Source organism: Danio rerio, chromosome 1 (genome assembly GCF_049306965.1).
Source record: "Danio rerio strain Tuebingen ecotype United States chromosome 1, GRCz12tu, whole genome shotgun sequence".
Taxonomy (NCBI): Eukaryota; Metazoa; Chordata; class Actinopteri; order Cypriniformes; family Danionidae; genus Danio; species Danio rerio.
The window spans coordinates 29,600,992-29,616,561 of NC_133176.1; the positions used below are offsets into that span (position 1 = coordinate 29,600,992).

A 15,570-nucleotide genomic window follows, 5' to 3' on the forward strand; every position below is an offset into this window, starting at 1 on the left:
AGCACAACTCTTAATGATGAAGTGAAACGTAAGAGAAAGGAAAGGCGACTCCGACAGAGGTCGCGCCGAGCCAACAAATCAACTGGACGAACTCTCTGTGAACCCCTTGCTACTTCAGATGACCCTCTTGCTAGTAGTCGAACTCTGAATGAACTCCCAACTTGTACTTTTGCTGAACTTTCTACCGAGTTCACGCACCTGAATTTGAGTGCATAACTATATAGCACATTATAAATCAAGGCTTATATTAAAATGCCTAAATGTTGATTTATATGATACAATGTACTCTTGATGACTATATATCTGTCTTTTTACTGTTCAAGTGATTTAGCATGCTCCTTGAATGTATGATTTAAGTAGTCCGTGCACCTGTGTTTAGGGTTGATTTATGAATACTGCCACTGATACACTGAGTATAAAAGCTGACATGTACTCTTCAGCTTTGCGCTTCCCGACTTCTGTTCATTGAGGTTGGTTGCCCTTTGTCTCTAACGGGAGGCAAAGTAAGGATTTCTGTTTTCTGTTTGTCTTTTGTTTGCTCTACTTTTTCACTGGATTTTATTTTATTAATAAAATTGTATTTTATTAATTTTCTTCACTGGAGTGGACATTGACTTCATTTTCCAGAACCCATCTAAGTTACCCTGTGTGGTAAAGTATGCTCTAATTTATTCTTTTGCAAAATACGTTCTTTAAAGACGATCCTTTAACTAAACTCTTGCTAAGAAAATATAGCTAAGGGAGGATCCTGATCTTAACTTTGTTTAATTAGGGTGATTAAATAAAGGGAAATCAGCACAATCCGCTGTGTCTTCAACCTAATTCTCCAGCAAGATCACAGTTAAAACTCGATCACCGTCCATAAACTCTGCCTAAACTCTCAAGATGGCACCATGTCTAAATCGGCACCATAGACATGCTCCTAGAAAGTAAAAAAACGAAATGGGTAGATGGTGGGTCTTTTTTACTGTCTGGAACACTGATTTGGGGGATAGGGGGTCTCTGAAACGTCCGTTAGGGGGATGGTGGGTCTTTCTAGCGAGCGTCTGGAACAACCCCAAGGTCCATTAGGAAGACAGTTGGTCTGACAGGTGGGAACGACGTGATGATGCTCACCGGTAGAGTTGGTTAGACCCAAGCCCACCAAGCCATGCCAGAAGGGAAACCATCTTTCTTGCCCTACCTTTGCAAAAGGGCGATTAAAGGAAGTGAAAGCATGTTGTTGCGGATGTTGCCCGGAGGACTTTTATTATGAAAGTGCAGTTCTCCATCTGTTAAGAGCCACAGACGGACACTGCAGCTCATTTCTGTGACAGAGGATCATAGACAGTGTTGTGTGCGTCCTATAAAAGTGAGTAGCAGTGCGGATGTCATGTTAGTAGCATGAGAGAACATTCCAAATGTGATGTAGCACTTCAATGCTACGTGTTAGTTTTTATTCATTACAGTGCTTAGCATAGTAAGCTAAAACTCTCATGTCTAGTTATAAGTGAAGATATTTAATGTTTTACTGTTATAAAATATGTTTATGGTTCACTTTGTTCTTGTTTATGGGGAGCAGCCTATATTTTGAATGTTACTTATCAATGTAAGAGTTTTAATTTAGTTTATTACTTTGTGTGTTCCAGAGAAACCACACACATACACCTCACAAACATCCATAAGTGCTCAGATCAAGCGTAGTTCACCACTAAGCCAACTGCCTAGTTGCAAGGAAGATCTTACTGCTCTTCAGTGTGCAATGCACTACCCTTGGACTGCTGTGCATTCTGCCTTAACCAGCTCACTCATAAATATGGTGCTTCAGTTCATACCAGCAAGTGCACTTCAAATCACCCTCTCATTAGCCTAAACGTTGAGGTACACAGGATCCTAAGCCATACGGACTTCAGTGGATGCTTTAAAGCTGCCCTGCCCCAATACTATCAGTGTTTGCTGCTGGATTAGAGCTCACTTCCCATCCTGTTAATTGTTACTGATTGAAAGCTGTACAGGCTGGCTCCCCCCTTTTGTGGACGTTTTGCAGTTTGTAATAAACCCTGTTAAACCTGACCTCATCTCTCTGTCATGTTCTGACCGACACCCCTGGTTCGCTACGCTCCCTTTAACTAGCCCTAACGGCAATGTAGTCTTCACTACGCTACCTCTTAGGATGTCTCGCGCCTGGAGGTGCGGGACTGATGCCAAATGCCTCTGACCTGCCATCACGATTTTGGCGAAGGTGTGAAATCGTGGACTTAGTTCCTGGTGGCCATGCGGTTTAAGGAACCAGGGAGTCTATGCCTAGGCTGGATGCCCAAGCAGGTGCATGTCACGGTTGCAGGTTTGTGCACTCTTCCGGAGTGTCTGTTTGATTATGTGGGTTTGTTTTGTTTTTGTTCTCCACGTGTATTTGTTTTGATCACGTGTGATGACAGCACTTAGCTAGCTTGATTAGTCCGCCAGCTGAGGCCCCTTATTCGTGCCTATATATGGGCGACATTTTCTGTGTGTCCTTGTCAGTTCGTTATGTGTGCTTATGTGTGCTATCTGTCTGTGCTCAGGACCGTGAGGAGTTTCTACAGGACCCTGTTTTCCTGCCTGATACCTGCCCTGTTCTCCCAGCCCTAGCATTGCACTCATTCCTTGCATTTGTTTAGACTGTGTAAAATAAATACTTTTTGTTCACTCGCACTTGGATCCATCAGAACATTTATTTGAGTGTGACAGTGCGTCTGTTTCCCGCAAGTCTACGACCGTGCATCCTGGCACAATAGAAAAGAACCAGGGGGTCTGAGGCCAAGCCGTCTGCCCCAGCAGGTGTGTCCATTTTCTGCAAACCTTCAGCTGCGCATCCTGGCTTGACGGAAAGGAACCAGGGGATCTATGGCCGGGCTGTATGCCCCAGCAGGTGTGTCCGTCCGCGCGTCCTGGCACGATGGGTATGAACCAGGGTATCTGAGGCTAAGCCGTCTGCCCCAGCAGGTGCGTCCATTTTCCGCGAGCCTTTGGCTGCACATCATGGCACGATGGGAAAGAACTAGGGGGTCTAAGGCCAGGCTGGTCTGCCCGAGCACGTGTCCTCTTGATGAAAGGTATGTGACAAAATTTGATCTTACCTGGTTTCTTGATGGTGTTGTTCTGAGGGGGTGTGGTTTAAAACGTGTTTTTAGCTTAATGTTTGTTGGTTGTTGTTGTTGAAATTGTTGTTGGAATTGTAGTTAGAGATGTAATTGTAGATGTTGTGGTTTTAGTGGTAGCAGTAGCAGCAGCGGTAGCAACAGCAGTAGCAGTAGCTGGCTGTGACGGAGAGGTCTTCAAAAGAAAGATGACTGTGATATGGAAGCTAGGTTATTTACAGTGGCTTAGGAATCGTCTGATTGGTGAATTGTAAATTGGATAATGCAGGTCCAGCCAAAAGCAATCATAAGCACCTGATAGTCTTAAAATTAGATTATAAATAAACTTTAAAATAAACACAATAAATAAACACAAAACAGTCTATAGCCCCTTTCACACAGTGATACCGGTAAATATATGGAAAGTTTCATTCAAAAAAGCGCTGTTCACACAGGCGAGGACGTTACGGAAATTTTCCGGAAAAGAGCATTCACACATCTATTCCAAAATACCGGTAAATTCTGACATCATTAACCAGAAATGAGCTCTAAACGGCTACGCTTGTTTTTGTAAACATTTGACTACATCACAAACTCTGTGGATGGATCAGTATTGTGAACAACTTAGATGAAAACATAAAGAGAAACACTTTTGCATGTCGAGATGTACATTATATGGGTGTGTGCTGACGCTCATGGGCTGTTTCATGGGCACACGCAAAGCTTGAAGGTAAACAAACAACGGCTTATCATAAGCATCTTATCGATAACTAATTACACGGTTGGCATTAAGATGAGCATATAAACTTTATCTGACTATTTCTAGCAGCTAAATGTGTCTGGAAAAATATTCAAAGGCTTTTATTCTCATAAATCGTGCGGACGTGAATGCGTCTGACTGTTCTGATTCGCTAAAGCAGACATCTCATGTCAGCACGTTCTAGACGTGCACACGCTCTTTCTGGCAATCTTCCTTTTGCGTTCACACAGTGCAGCATTCCGGCAAATAACCGGTAATGTTACAACTTCTCTTTCCGGAAAATAGCCAGAACAGATTTTCCTGTATTTTCAAAAAGGGCCTGTTCACACATACACACCTTTTCCAGTAATTTTCCAGAGAGGTGTGTATGTGTGAAAGGGGCTTATGTTTGTATTTATGAAAATGAGGTAAAGTTGCTATTTAAATCATAACCCCTGAATTCAGCACAGCTGAATAGAGGCTATACGAAGACACTTTTAAGATGTGCAAAAACAGTTAATTGTTTGTGAGTGTGTGTGGACGACAAACTTTGTAATGGCATTTGTGTGTGACTCAAACTCCACCACTAATATATCAAATAAAATTACTTGCTATATTTGACTCATAAACTGAATCTGGTTCATCTATGTCTGTCTCTGTGCTGTTTATTTGACATGAAGCAGTAACCAACATGCACATGGGAACAGTAGGCAGGGAGAACCATGTAATTTGCATTAAAAGCACAGGCTACAAAAAAAGCCACACTGTCATCTGAGCCAAAACTTTACAGACATATTCTGGAGACATCAAAAACTTATCTTACATCTTGTTAAAAAGGTAAAATAGGAGCCCTTTAAATTACACCTCACCTTGTTTGCAGAATGTAGGACAATTAAAAATTGCACTTTATTAATTAAGTTATAAATTAATTGCTGGAACTTTTTTCTCCATGATATTTTATCTGAGAAAAGTTTTTCCTGGCTTAACCAGAAAGATGCTCTCTTATTGAATCTCTTATTGAAGCATGTCCTGTCACGGTGCATTGAAATAAACAAAACACGAAACTAAGGTATGGTACGGGAACACAACACATGAACAACATACCATACAAAAACAAATGACTCTGTAACAACAAACCAAACGGGTGCAGGGTGTATAAATAGTCCAAACAATCAATAGGTGACAGGCTTCAGCTGTGTGTGATCAGTGGAAGTGAAACCTGGTGTATGTGTAGCGGAATGTAGGGATTTGTAGTTCTTGACTAATTTGTAGTTCACCAGCGATCTCTGCAGTACTTGATAGCGGTATACATGACATGTCCACCCCATTATACATTCTTGCAAAAGATTTACTGCAGCAAGATGGGTGGTTAAATAGCTGCTATATGTATGCAGTCACTGCCTTGTAAAAATGTTTTTGATAAATTTACTACTTTTGAATTTTAGATTACAGATAATAAAAAGTAAATAGCAACTTTCCTGTCATTCAGACCTGCAAAACTTCCAAACAAGTTGGACCAGGAGCAGTTTTTGGCTAGTAATCAGGGGCCTCATGTACGAAGACTTGCGTGGAAATCCTACTAAAACATTGCGTACGCACAAAGCTGTAAATGTGCGTACGCAGAAAAAAATTCAGATGTATGAAACACTGCGTACGCCGAATCTCACGCATATTCTTTTGTACATCCGAATGAACGTGAAACTGAGCGCAACATGCACAAGCACAAAACCCCTCCCTGCCTCCTCCCCCGTATGAATATGCTAATGGCAAAACCCAACGAAAAAGCAATGGCAAAATCAAGCAAAAAGAGAAACTTTGAACAGAATGTGAAATGGAGGTGCTGCTTTCGGAGGTAGACCGGAGAAAAGCGGTGTTATTTGCAAGTTTGTTCTCCGGAATTAACAACAAAAGGAAAAAAATAGAGTGGGAGAGTTTAGCTGATGCGGTTAACACAGTTGGGTCTGAACATCGCACTGAGTGCATTAAAAAAAGAAATAGTGTGATTTATATCTGTAAAATGTTGTATATCTGTAAAAATGCTGTACCCTTAACAGTCTCAGTGGCGCACCTCGTAAGACGCATGTGATCATGTATTGACACGTTCGAGCATAAACTCGGCTCGAATCCAGCGTCTGATGAACTCTTTCTTCTTTTTTTTCCCGCTACATATCAGATTTTGCCTACTATTTATCACGAGAAAGACAAGTAGGAATCATCAATAAGTATGTGCATCATATTTTATTTGCACATTTATTGAATGGAAATGTTTCTGATTCACGCATGCAAATTCATCTTCATATAGTGTCTTTATAGCAATGTGCGTGCAGTAGATAGCTCAGATTACATTGGGAAAACAGGCAACTGCTGCAAATTGTGCTTTAATGTTTAGCTGGTCAACTGTATGGTATGGAAACCTTATATTCCTGCTAGATGAACAGGTCTAGTCCTTTAGGAACAAAGATGGGCAGAGGATCACCTTTTGCCAGTGAATAAGTGAGAAATTTTTAGAAATGGTTATTAACAATGTTCCTCAAAGAAAGATAGGTAGACATTTGATTTAGAAAACGCACAAAAATTAAATCAAAATTTAGACCTTTGTGATACTAATAAAAGTACAGTGCAAGATCTAGAGAGTATGAATCAGAGTGATGTAAACTAAATTATCTTTGATAGTGTACCTGAAAATGGAAGGAGGTCTGAGACTCACACTATGCTATCCGAACCGTGACCAGGCCTGTTTCGCTGATCATTTGAGAAGTGTGAGTGCGCTGAATCGGGCTCAGGCACGGTTCCCTTGGCTGGCCCTGACCCGGTTGGAAGAGGTGGGCCTGAGCGCGGTTCACTTAGGGTTTGGCACGGTACGTTTGTAGTGTGAGTGCAAAACGCGCCAAAGCCCGAAACTGAAAGTGAGACGTGACTTTAAGGGACTGTTTCATATGGATTTATTAATCATTCTTACTGTTCAATGAATGCAAACTGCCGTAGTTTATTAAAGACGCAAACCCCTCACTGCACCACAGCTGCACGGCTTCAGCAAACCTCCTCATTCCTGCAGCACGAGGGCTTTATGATTGTTTATGAGTGCCAAAAGTGGCGGATCTGTTCGGCGAAATATCTGACTGCGTGTCACCGCATCCCTAATGACTGTTTGGGGAAATATTTGAATGAATGTCACTGCATATAAAACGACTGAAACGATATAACTAGAGAAATCTCCACTGTGCTGCTGAGTAAGAGCTCTTCTCACTGAACAGCGCAGCATCAATGACGTAAGCGTGCCCAGGCCCGATTGTAGTGTGAGTGCAGGCCGTCGGGGGAGATGGGAGGGGGGACAAGCGTGCTTTGGCCCGGTTCGAGGCAACTGTACCTAGTGTGAGTACAGCCTAAGTGAACTGTGCCTAAGAGGTTTACATAAAATACACTTTGGATATAGACAGTTGAACCTGTTGTGCAGACCAAAACTGTAAATACAGTAAGATATTGTTGTGCTTTTAACCCGACACTATCGGTGTAATAAGTGTCTGTGGAGGCGTGAAGAAGGGCACACAACAACCGAAATCCATTTTAAAATGTTTACTTAAATAACACCTTCACAGCAGCGTGTAATGCTCTTGCCCAGTGCAGAGCGGTTTATTAACCACCCACACTAGAACCTGCGAGCATACTACTGAACTAACATCACATACAACAGCTAACTAACTCCCGCGTGATGACAAAACAGCAATGGGATTGGCTAATGCACGTAACGTAATGTAGCCGTAAGGTTAATAAAAGTTCTCTTGTCTGTTAACTATTAAACACTACAACACCACCCCCCTCTAATTTTAAGCTGGCAGAGTCCCTTCTGCACTAACAAGGGAGGTAAGAAGTGTCCTCACTCTTTAGTTTTTTTTTTTTTTTTCAGTTTAGTCTGTGTAATGACTTGGAACGCGAACAAGTCATCCCCTTTTTGTTGTCATTTCTTCCTTTCCACCACAATCTGGAACCTTGTTAGAAAAGGTCTGTGGCGTGTCCAAAAGTGGGTCGTCTGAGTGTGAAGGACCGGGCAATTTTACCTCTGCCACTACATGTTCCTGGGCAGTGTCCACAATCAAAGGGCATTCCTCAGTGCATGTAAATTTCCTACGCAGCCTCTGCATCCATGCAGGTATGTGATCACTTAGATAAGGTTGTAAACGATCATGATGCAGCACTCTCTCACTTCGCCAGTCTTTGACTTTGTAAAGTACTGGCCCCAGACATTCCATAACAACAAATGGCCCTTGCCACGGAGCCTGCAGTTTTGGGCTGTACCCCTTTTTTCGGCTACTGAACTTCACAAAGACAAGATCACCCACTTGGTAGGACTTCTCTCTCGCTCGTAAGTCATACACTTTCTTCTGTTGAGTCTGGGCAGAGTGTAAGTTCTAGCGGGCTGTTTTATGTGCCAGCTGAAGGTTAGCTTGTAACTCGTGAACAAACTCAGGTGTCTCTTTTGCTTCTCTGTTAACTTCAGTGGTCCTTAGCCAGATGTCATGTGGCTGGAAAACCTCTCGTCCTAGCATCAGTTGATTTGGTGTGAACCCTGTCGCTGAATGTACTGTACTCCTGTATGCCGCAGTAAGAAGGGGGAGATGTTCATCCCAATTCCGTTGATTTTGAACCACATAGCACCTTATCATCTGCAAAAAGGTTCTATTAAATCTTTCCACTTGGCCGTTCAAAGCTGGATGATACGGCTTGGTTCGTGTCTTGGTAACTTGTAAAAGGCGGCAAACTTCATTAAACAAGGAGCTCTCAAAGTTACGGGCTTGATCCGTATGGATTTCCAGGGGAACTCCAAACCGAGAAACAAAGTGAAACACCAACTTCTTTGCAGTAGTCTCGGCTCCTTGCTCAGGAATAGGGAAGGCTTCTACCCAATGAGTAAACTGATCAATTATGACAAGGATAAACCGGTTGCCTGACTTAGATTCCGGAAATGGGCCTAGGACATCAAGATGAAGCCGATCCATTGGTGTTCCAGCCTGGTAGTTCTGAAGTCTAGCCCTCCCAGTTTGACTCATGATTTTACAAGAACTACATTGTGGGCACATCTTGACAAACAGGTGTACATCATTTCCCATGTTGTACCAGTGATACTGACTACAAAGACGTTGAAGTGTTTTTTCCTCTCCTGTATGGCCTGCTTGTGCCGGATTATGACTGGCATGAAGAATCTCCTTCTTAAGGGAAGCTGGAACAAGTAAGCGAAGAGATGGCATGCCTCCAGCGACATCATCCCAACGGTAATACAGGATTCCATCTCGAGACTCCACTTAAAACCAACACAACCAGTACTTGCGAGCCGCTGGGCTCAGCATCATAACCTCTTCTCTGGCAGGTAAAGAACCATTAGCCATCCATTGATTGAGAATGGATAGGTCTGGATCAGCTAATTGCTCTTCCCTAAGAGTCTCAAGGCTCAGTGGTTCCAGCCAGTTTGGGGAGAAAACAGAGTTAGCAGCATGTATTTCATTTACAGGACTTTGGTTGTCAGTGTGACTACTCTCATTCTGAGAATTAAGGGAGTGTGTGCGTCTTACTGCCAAGGGAATAACATCATCAACATCCTTCTCAAATTTCACCCATTGATGATGCAGTTTTTGACAGAATTTACAGCCCTTGCACGGCAAGCTATCCAGCTCTCTTCCTGCTTGATAACAGTCACACAATCCTTCGTCCATTACCTTTCGGGACAGAGCATCAGCATTGGCATGAAGTTTACCTGCTCTGTGCTCAATAACAAAGTTATACTGGCTGAGCTCCTCAAGCCATCTTGCAAGTTGGCCTTCTGGTCTCTTAAACCTGTATAGCCATGTCAGGCTGCTGTGATCCGTTCTCAGTATGAAGTTGGACCCCAACAAATAGTGACGGAACTGTCGTGTGAACCTAACGACAGCTAGGAGTTCCTTTCGTGTGACACAATATCGCTGTTGTGTTGGTGTGATGACACAGCTTGCAAATGAGATGACCTTCTCTTCACCCCACTGTATTTGTGAGAGCACCGCTCCGATGCTCTGATTTGACGCATCAGTGTCCAGCACAAACTTTCCTGATGAAACGGGAAACACCAGAATGGGTGCAGTGGTAAGACTCACTTTAAGATGTTTGAAGACCTCTTGCTGCTCTTTCTCCCAGAAGAAGGGAGTCCCCTTTTTGAGTAGTGTTGTCAAGGGTGTGCATATTTCAGCAAAAAAGTTGTCCCGCTTGTGAGGGCTCAGTGTGACTTTGTTCATGGCCTGGGTGCCATCCATGGCTGTGGAATGTGTGGTAGTGTCATCATGTGGATCAGGATCATGTGTCACTTTGTTGGTTTGTGTTAAAGCATATAAACAAGCCTCTGTTGCTTTAAGTCTTTTGAGCATAGGTGAAATAGCAGTTTGGAGTTGCTTATTTTGTTGCGATAGCAATGCTTGTAGCCATTGTGGGGGGTCTGGAGAAGCTGATGCTCCAAGCTGGGCTTATTAACCATTTGATTCCATGTTGATGATTATTTTTTTTTATTCTTATTTTTTTTTAAGAGCATAGCTGTTATTTCTTTATTTTCTTCAAATTTGCATAGATTTTGTGCAATTCAGTCGCTAATTCGGAGTATACACAGTCATTTAGCCTCTTTGGAGGGAATTTCAGGTCTGTGTATTGAGGCTGCGTCACTTGTCAGGCAGTCACACGCAGTGCTAAATTTGGCAGGCTGCCAGCTCCACGTGGCACAGCGAGGGGGGAGGGGAAGCCCGGCTGCTTTTTACTCTGTGATATCACAGATATGCACAAACGTATAATTCAGTCTCTAAAGCAACTTCTCAGCAGCGATTTTCCGAAAATAATGTCCATAGACTGACAGAGGTTGTCTTCAGCAGTACAAACACTCACAGCTTTGTTGTTGATTGTCCGACGAGCTCAACTTCTGACATCACTTGTTGTGCTTTTAACCCGACACTATTGGTGTAATAAGTGTCTGTGGAGGCGTGAAGAAGGGCACACAACAACCGAAATCCATTTCAAACGTTTACTTAAATAACACCTTCACAGCAGCGGGTAATGCTCTTGCCCAGTGCAGAGCGGTTTATTAACCATCCACACTGGAACCTGCGAGCATATGTGATGGTGTAGTGCAGCTGTTTGAAATAAGCAGTCCAAAATATGATGGTGCCGCGCAGCTGATTGGCATTGACATCGGCCAATCGGCACGTAGCATCGCCTTTTTGAAACCTGATTGGTTGGTGCTTGGGATGCGTCACGTCCGACTCCGACACACTGGTTTGGGTGTCTAGTCGCGGCTACAGGTAGAGGCTCTGCGCTCGTTCTGATAATTTTTCGTAAGTTGTTTGAATGGAGCCACGTTAAGCTCTCTTTTGGCATTGTTCTAGTGCATCGTGTGGCGGTGGCTTTTCCCTGGGCTGTGGTGGCTGGATGACTGTTCAGTTGCAGGTATGTGATGGCTTTTGACTGGCTGGGTAATGGGGTTTAGCCGCATTTAACCTGCGTGTTTCATGCCGTACAGCTATTAATTCCGGCACCTCGCTGTATTCTTGTATCGACCAACGAGTGATTATAACGTGTCTGTGCGCCCATTGGTAAGTGAAGCACTTATGATTTGGTGTGATTTATTTAAAGGACCATGTTAATGGGCTTGTTTGTGCTTTTTCTCCTTAGGATCGTCCCTTTTCTTTCTCCCCTTTCCCTTTTATGTCGGATCTTCCTTTGGTATCATTTGTTTATTAGCTCCCGTATTCATCGCTATTGCCGTGGTTACCGGAGATCGTCTTAAACTGCTGCTAATGCTAACGCCGGCGTATTGGCTACCGATTGGACACCACCAATGCAGCTGTTAACGGGGACTGCCTGCATTAATCCTTAGCGTGCTGCTTTGTGCTCCACTTCATTCTTTCGTTTGTTTATTTGTTTTGGATGATTGATTTGTTAACATTAGTAGTGCTCTGCTTTTTGTTGTGTCTTTAATTTATGCAGAACATTGATTTTTTGTTTTCGTTATTAAGATTATTTTTTGTGTGTGTGTTTATTAGTTTTATTATTTCGAGTAACAGTTGATGTTTGGATTTAGTGTAAGTCAGATGGTATAACTACAGCTGTAGCTGTCTTTCAATTAGATCATGTAAAGTAGGTGTTTTAACCTGATTGACCCACTTATTGATGTATTTTGTTGGTTATTAATTTTTATTTTTATTTATTTCAGGAACTGAGGTTTTCCCCGGTGGATGACGGGTCTCTTTCCACTGGTGGTGGTGTTTCTCTACCGTGTGCTGTGGGACACTGAGTGCGTGATTTGAGTGCACTGTGGTGTGTGCGTGTGCTGGGGTAAAGTCGGTCCACTGGTACCCAGTCAGTGGGAACCTCCAATCCTGGTTTTGTTTGTTTACTTATTGTTTCTTTTGTATGTAATAATGAAGTGGGAGTTTTTGATGTGCTTTTAAGAACCGTACAATTTGACAGTTTTATTCAAAATAAATATTTTTGTACCTTTGCATTTACTCACGTCTCTGTGCCTTTCTGGGAGAAACGAACCTGTGTCCTTTTTCTAATAGTTATTTCCCTGGGTAACTCCCGGGGTGGCGTAGTCGGTTATTTTTATTTAAAGAGATTTAAACCCTTCTCTATACCCTCATCACACAAACTACTGAACTAACATCACATACAGCAGCTAACTAACTCCCGCGTGATGACAAAACAGCAATGGGATTGGCTAATGCACGTAATGTAGCCGTAAGGTTAATAAAAGTTCTCTTGTCTGTTAACTATTTAACACTACAACAATACCATTCTTCTGTGATTTGTGGTTGAATGTGGTGTCAAGGAAGATGAGTACCTGTTCAGTTGCTGGACCTTAATTAGAATCATTACTGAGACATTTTTCATTGTATGATTCATATTTGCCTTTATTTTAGGAAAGATATGTACTGTGCACATCGTTGGTTCCTATATAAAGTAACTGTACTACAGACTGTTAGTGTAAAGGTTACAAATTATAACAAATTCAATACAAAGAGTCTGTGTTCCGTGTGTTTTCTCAACATATTATCCTTCTTCACCAGGCAGTGAGAGTACATATTGGAGGACCCAGCGAGGATGAATGCAGTGCAGGTTGGCTTCGATTGACAACAGTGCTTCTCCCATGCCATCCAGCCTCTTGCTCAGCCTAGGAGATTAGTAAAGTGAAGTTGTCTACTGTCCCTGTTGTGTTCAGGCAGAAGTGCATACAATCTGAGATAAACTTAAAGGGCACTTAGGTTACCCCTTTTTTCAGATTTAATATAAGTCTTTTGCGTCTCTAGAATGTGTATATAAAGTTTCAGATCAAAATACCCATCAGATTTTTCATTATACCTTTTACAAGATGCTGTCTTATACTGATTTCCAGCAGGGGGTGGTTTTGTCGTACTGTGCCTTTAAGCTTTTTCTTTCCCGCCCACTGTTTCTACATGCCTCCTCCCTCAGCTGCGTCAGACAACAGACAGACTTAAAGGAAGGAGGTCTTGCGTAGCGTTTGTGAGATACTACAGTAAGAACTAACCTTTACTAATTAGTATTGTGAAGTTGCATTGATGAGTCACACACAATATTGTTACACGCGCGCGCGCACACACTCAAACACACACACACACACACACACACACACCGCAGATGATACACACACACGCAGGCAGGCAGACAGACAGAGCGCGCTTAGCCTAGTTAAGGCTAACCTCAAGTGTGGATATCTGTTATGCTAATGTACAAAATAAACCTGATTTAACTTCCACAAACCGGGATTGAAGCGTCTACTTTTATAATTGTTCTGACACGCGGCTGTGCTTATGAAGTAAAGCTGAAGTAAAACGCTGTAATTAATTACACACACTCTGTTTTAAAACACTTTAAACATGTGAAACTTACTCTTAATCACATTTGATGATGATTGCTGATGCTAGCGAACAGAACAGACCTTTTATTCCCGGTTGCTTTGCGTATGTCTGCCTGGTCTTGTTGACATATACACGCGACTACCGGAACATGTTAATGTGCGCAGCTGTCAATCAATTCGGTGGGCGGGGGGAATCGCACACCTACGTAATGGTGCGATGGATTTAAAAACGGCTCCAATTGGCTGATCCTTTTTTTGCAGTTAAATTGAAAAAAAAAGGACTGGGTGTGTTCATATCACCCCAGTATGATTGTCTATACACTATACCAACACACAGATCTGTCCAAACAGCTTGAAAAGTAGATTTTTTACCATAGGTGCTCTTTAAAGCATATGGATTGCTGCAAGATCCCAGCCACCTAAGGACATTGTACAAATACATCTCATTGCACACATTCAAAGACTTCTTACAGGACTTGATGCTTGAGGTGGTAAAAGCATTATATACTCTCTCAAAAGAAAATCTTCTGAAATTATGCCAGTTTCTAAAAATTAAGTGTGAAAATGCTGTCAACCGGAGTCACAAACATATCACAAAACCCTTATGCATTCTAAACATGAACACACAACGAGAAACAAGAACCTTCCTGCATCCAGTGCCATCTCGACCAGTTATGTTTCCCTGGAATAGAAAGTTTAAAATTTCAGGACAGATGGGTTACCATGGACAAGAAGACAAACTCACTTTTTCAAGTTTGGCTCTTCAAATTGAGCATGGTCTGAGCAGAGGGGTTTCGAAACTTAAATAGTCGTTGTGGTAATCAAAGCAATAGCACCAGGCATGCAGCTGCGTAGCTATCTGGATGGAAACCTAACATAGCTTGCTTATTCTGAGACTATTCCTGCAAGCACACTATCAGCAAAAAGGTGCAACTGAACTGCAGAAGCAGCTTACCTCAGGAATACAGCGTAGCAAAGAGAATCCACAAACTTTATTGTTCTGTGTCTTGATTTGCAACGAAAGATCCTGTTTGTTTCCCTAGAGGCAGTATCCACTTTGAAATATGAGACAAAACTTGTTCAGAACATGCTTCTTCACGCTGTCTTTACTGATTTACAAAATTATAGTATCAGAAGTCACTTGCAAACGTACCTGACAAGAACTGAGCTATGAACTTTTCATGGACAAGGTCAATGCTGCCTGTGTAAATGAAACGTGTAATATTTTTGCTGTGTTTATTCTCCACCAATAAACACTGTTGCAAATTAATAATAATGTAGATTAACTTTGCACGCATATCTACATTAATAATCTGTAACAAATTATAATGTTGATTGAAGTTCTCGCATATCTACACCATTATTACTGTAATAAATTAGCTCAAGGTTATTCTTCCCATGCCTTTTCTACCGTTATAATGTTACGAGTTATGATTTAGATTACAGTGCTCACGTATCTTCTGCACCATTATATATATATATAGCGGATTAGCTTAACGGGAGAAAGATTCATTTGAACAGGACTTCAAATAAATCGACTCTTTAGATCCGAACAAACGAATCATCCAGCGATGCTATTAACATAAAAACCCATTAAGTTTGAGCAGGGTAACAAGATCGAAGTTTAAGACATTAGATTCACAAATATACACAGGCACCTTTCTTTATACAAAATTAAACTTCATTGACTAATCTAACAGAAACCAACACCTAACACAAACACACATTCATACAAGTGTAGAGGAGAGTAAAGAAGGTAAAGTAAGAGGTTGAGAGGATGTAATAATGGGAAAACCTTGGAGTTTTTAAGAGCAAACCAAGCGAACCAAGCATAATCAAATTCACCCTTCTAT

The 15,570-nt window shown here is 42.0% G+C and overlaps 1 long non-coding RNA gene across 1 annotated transcript; it reads left to right on the forward strand.

Moving 5' to 3' along the window:
- Positions 1-1,254: 1,254 nt before the first annotated feature.
- Positions 1,255-12,347, forward strand: LOC137495495 (uncharacterized). Its single transcript, XR_012406649.1, has 4 exons — positions 1,255-1,351; positions 1,629-2,323; positions 2,544-3,074; positions 12,053-12,347. It is a non-coding gene; the product is annotated as an uncharacterized lncRNA (long non-coding RNA).
- Positions 12,348-15,570: the final 3,223 nt, after the last annotated feature.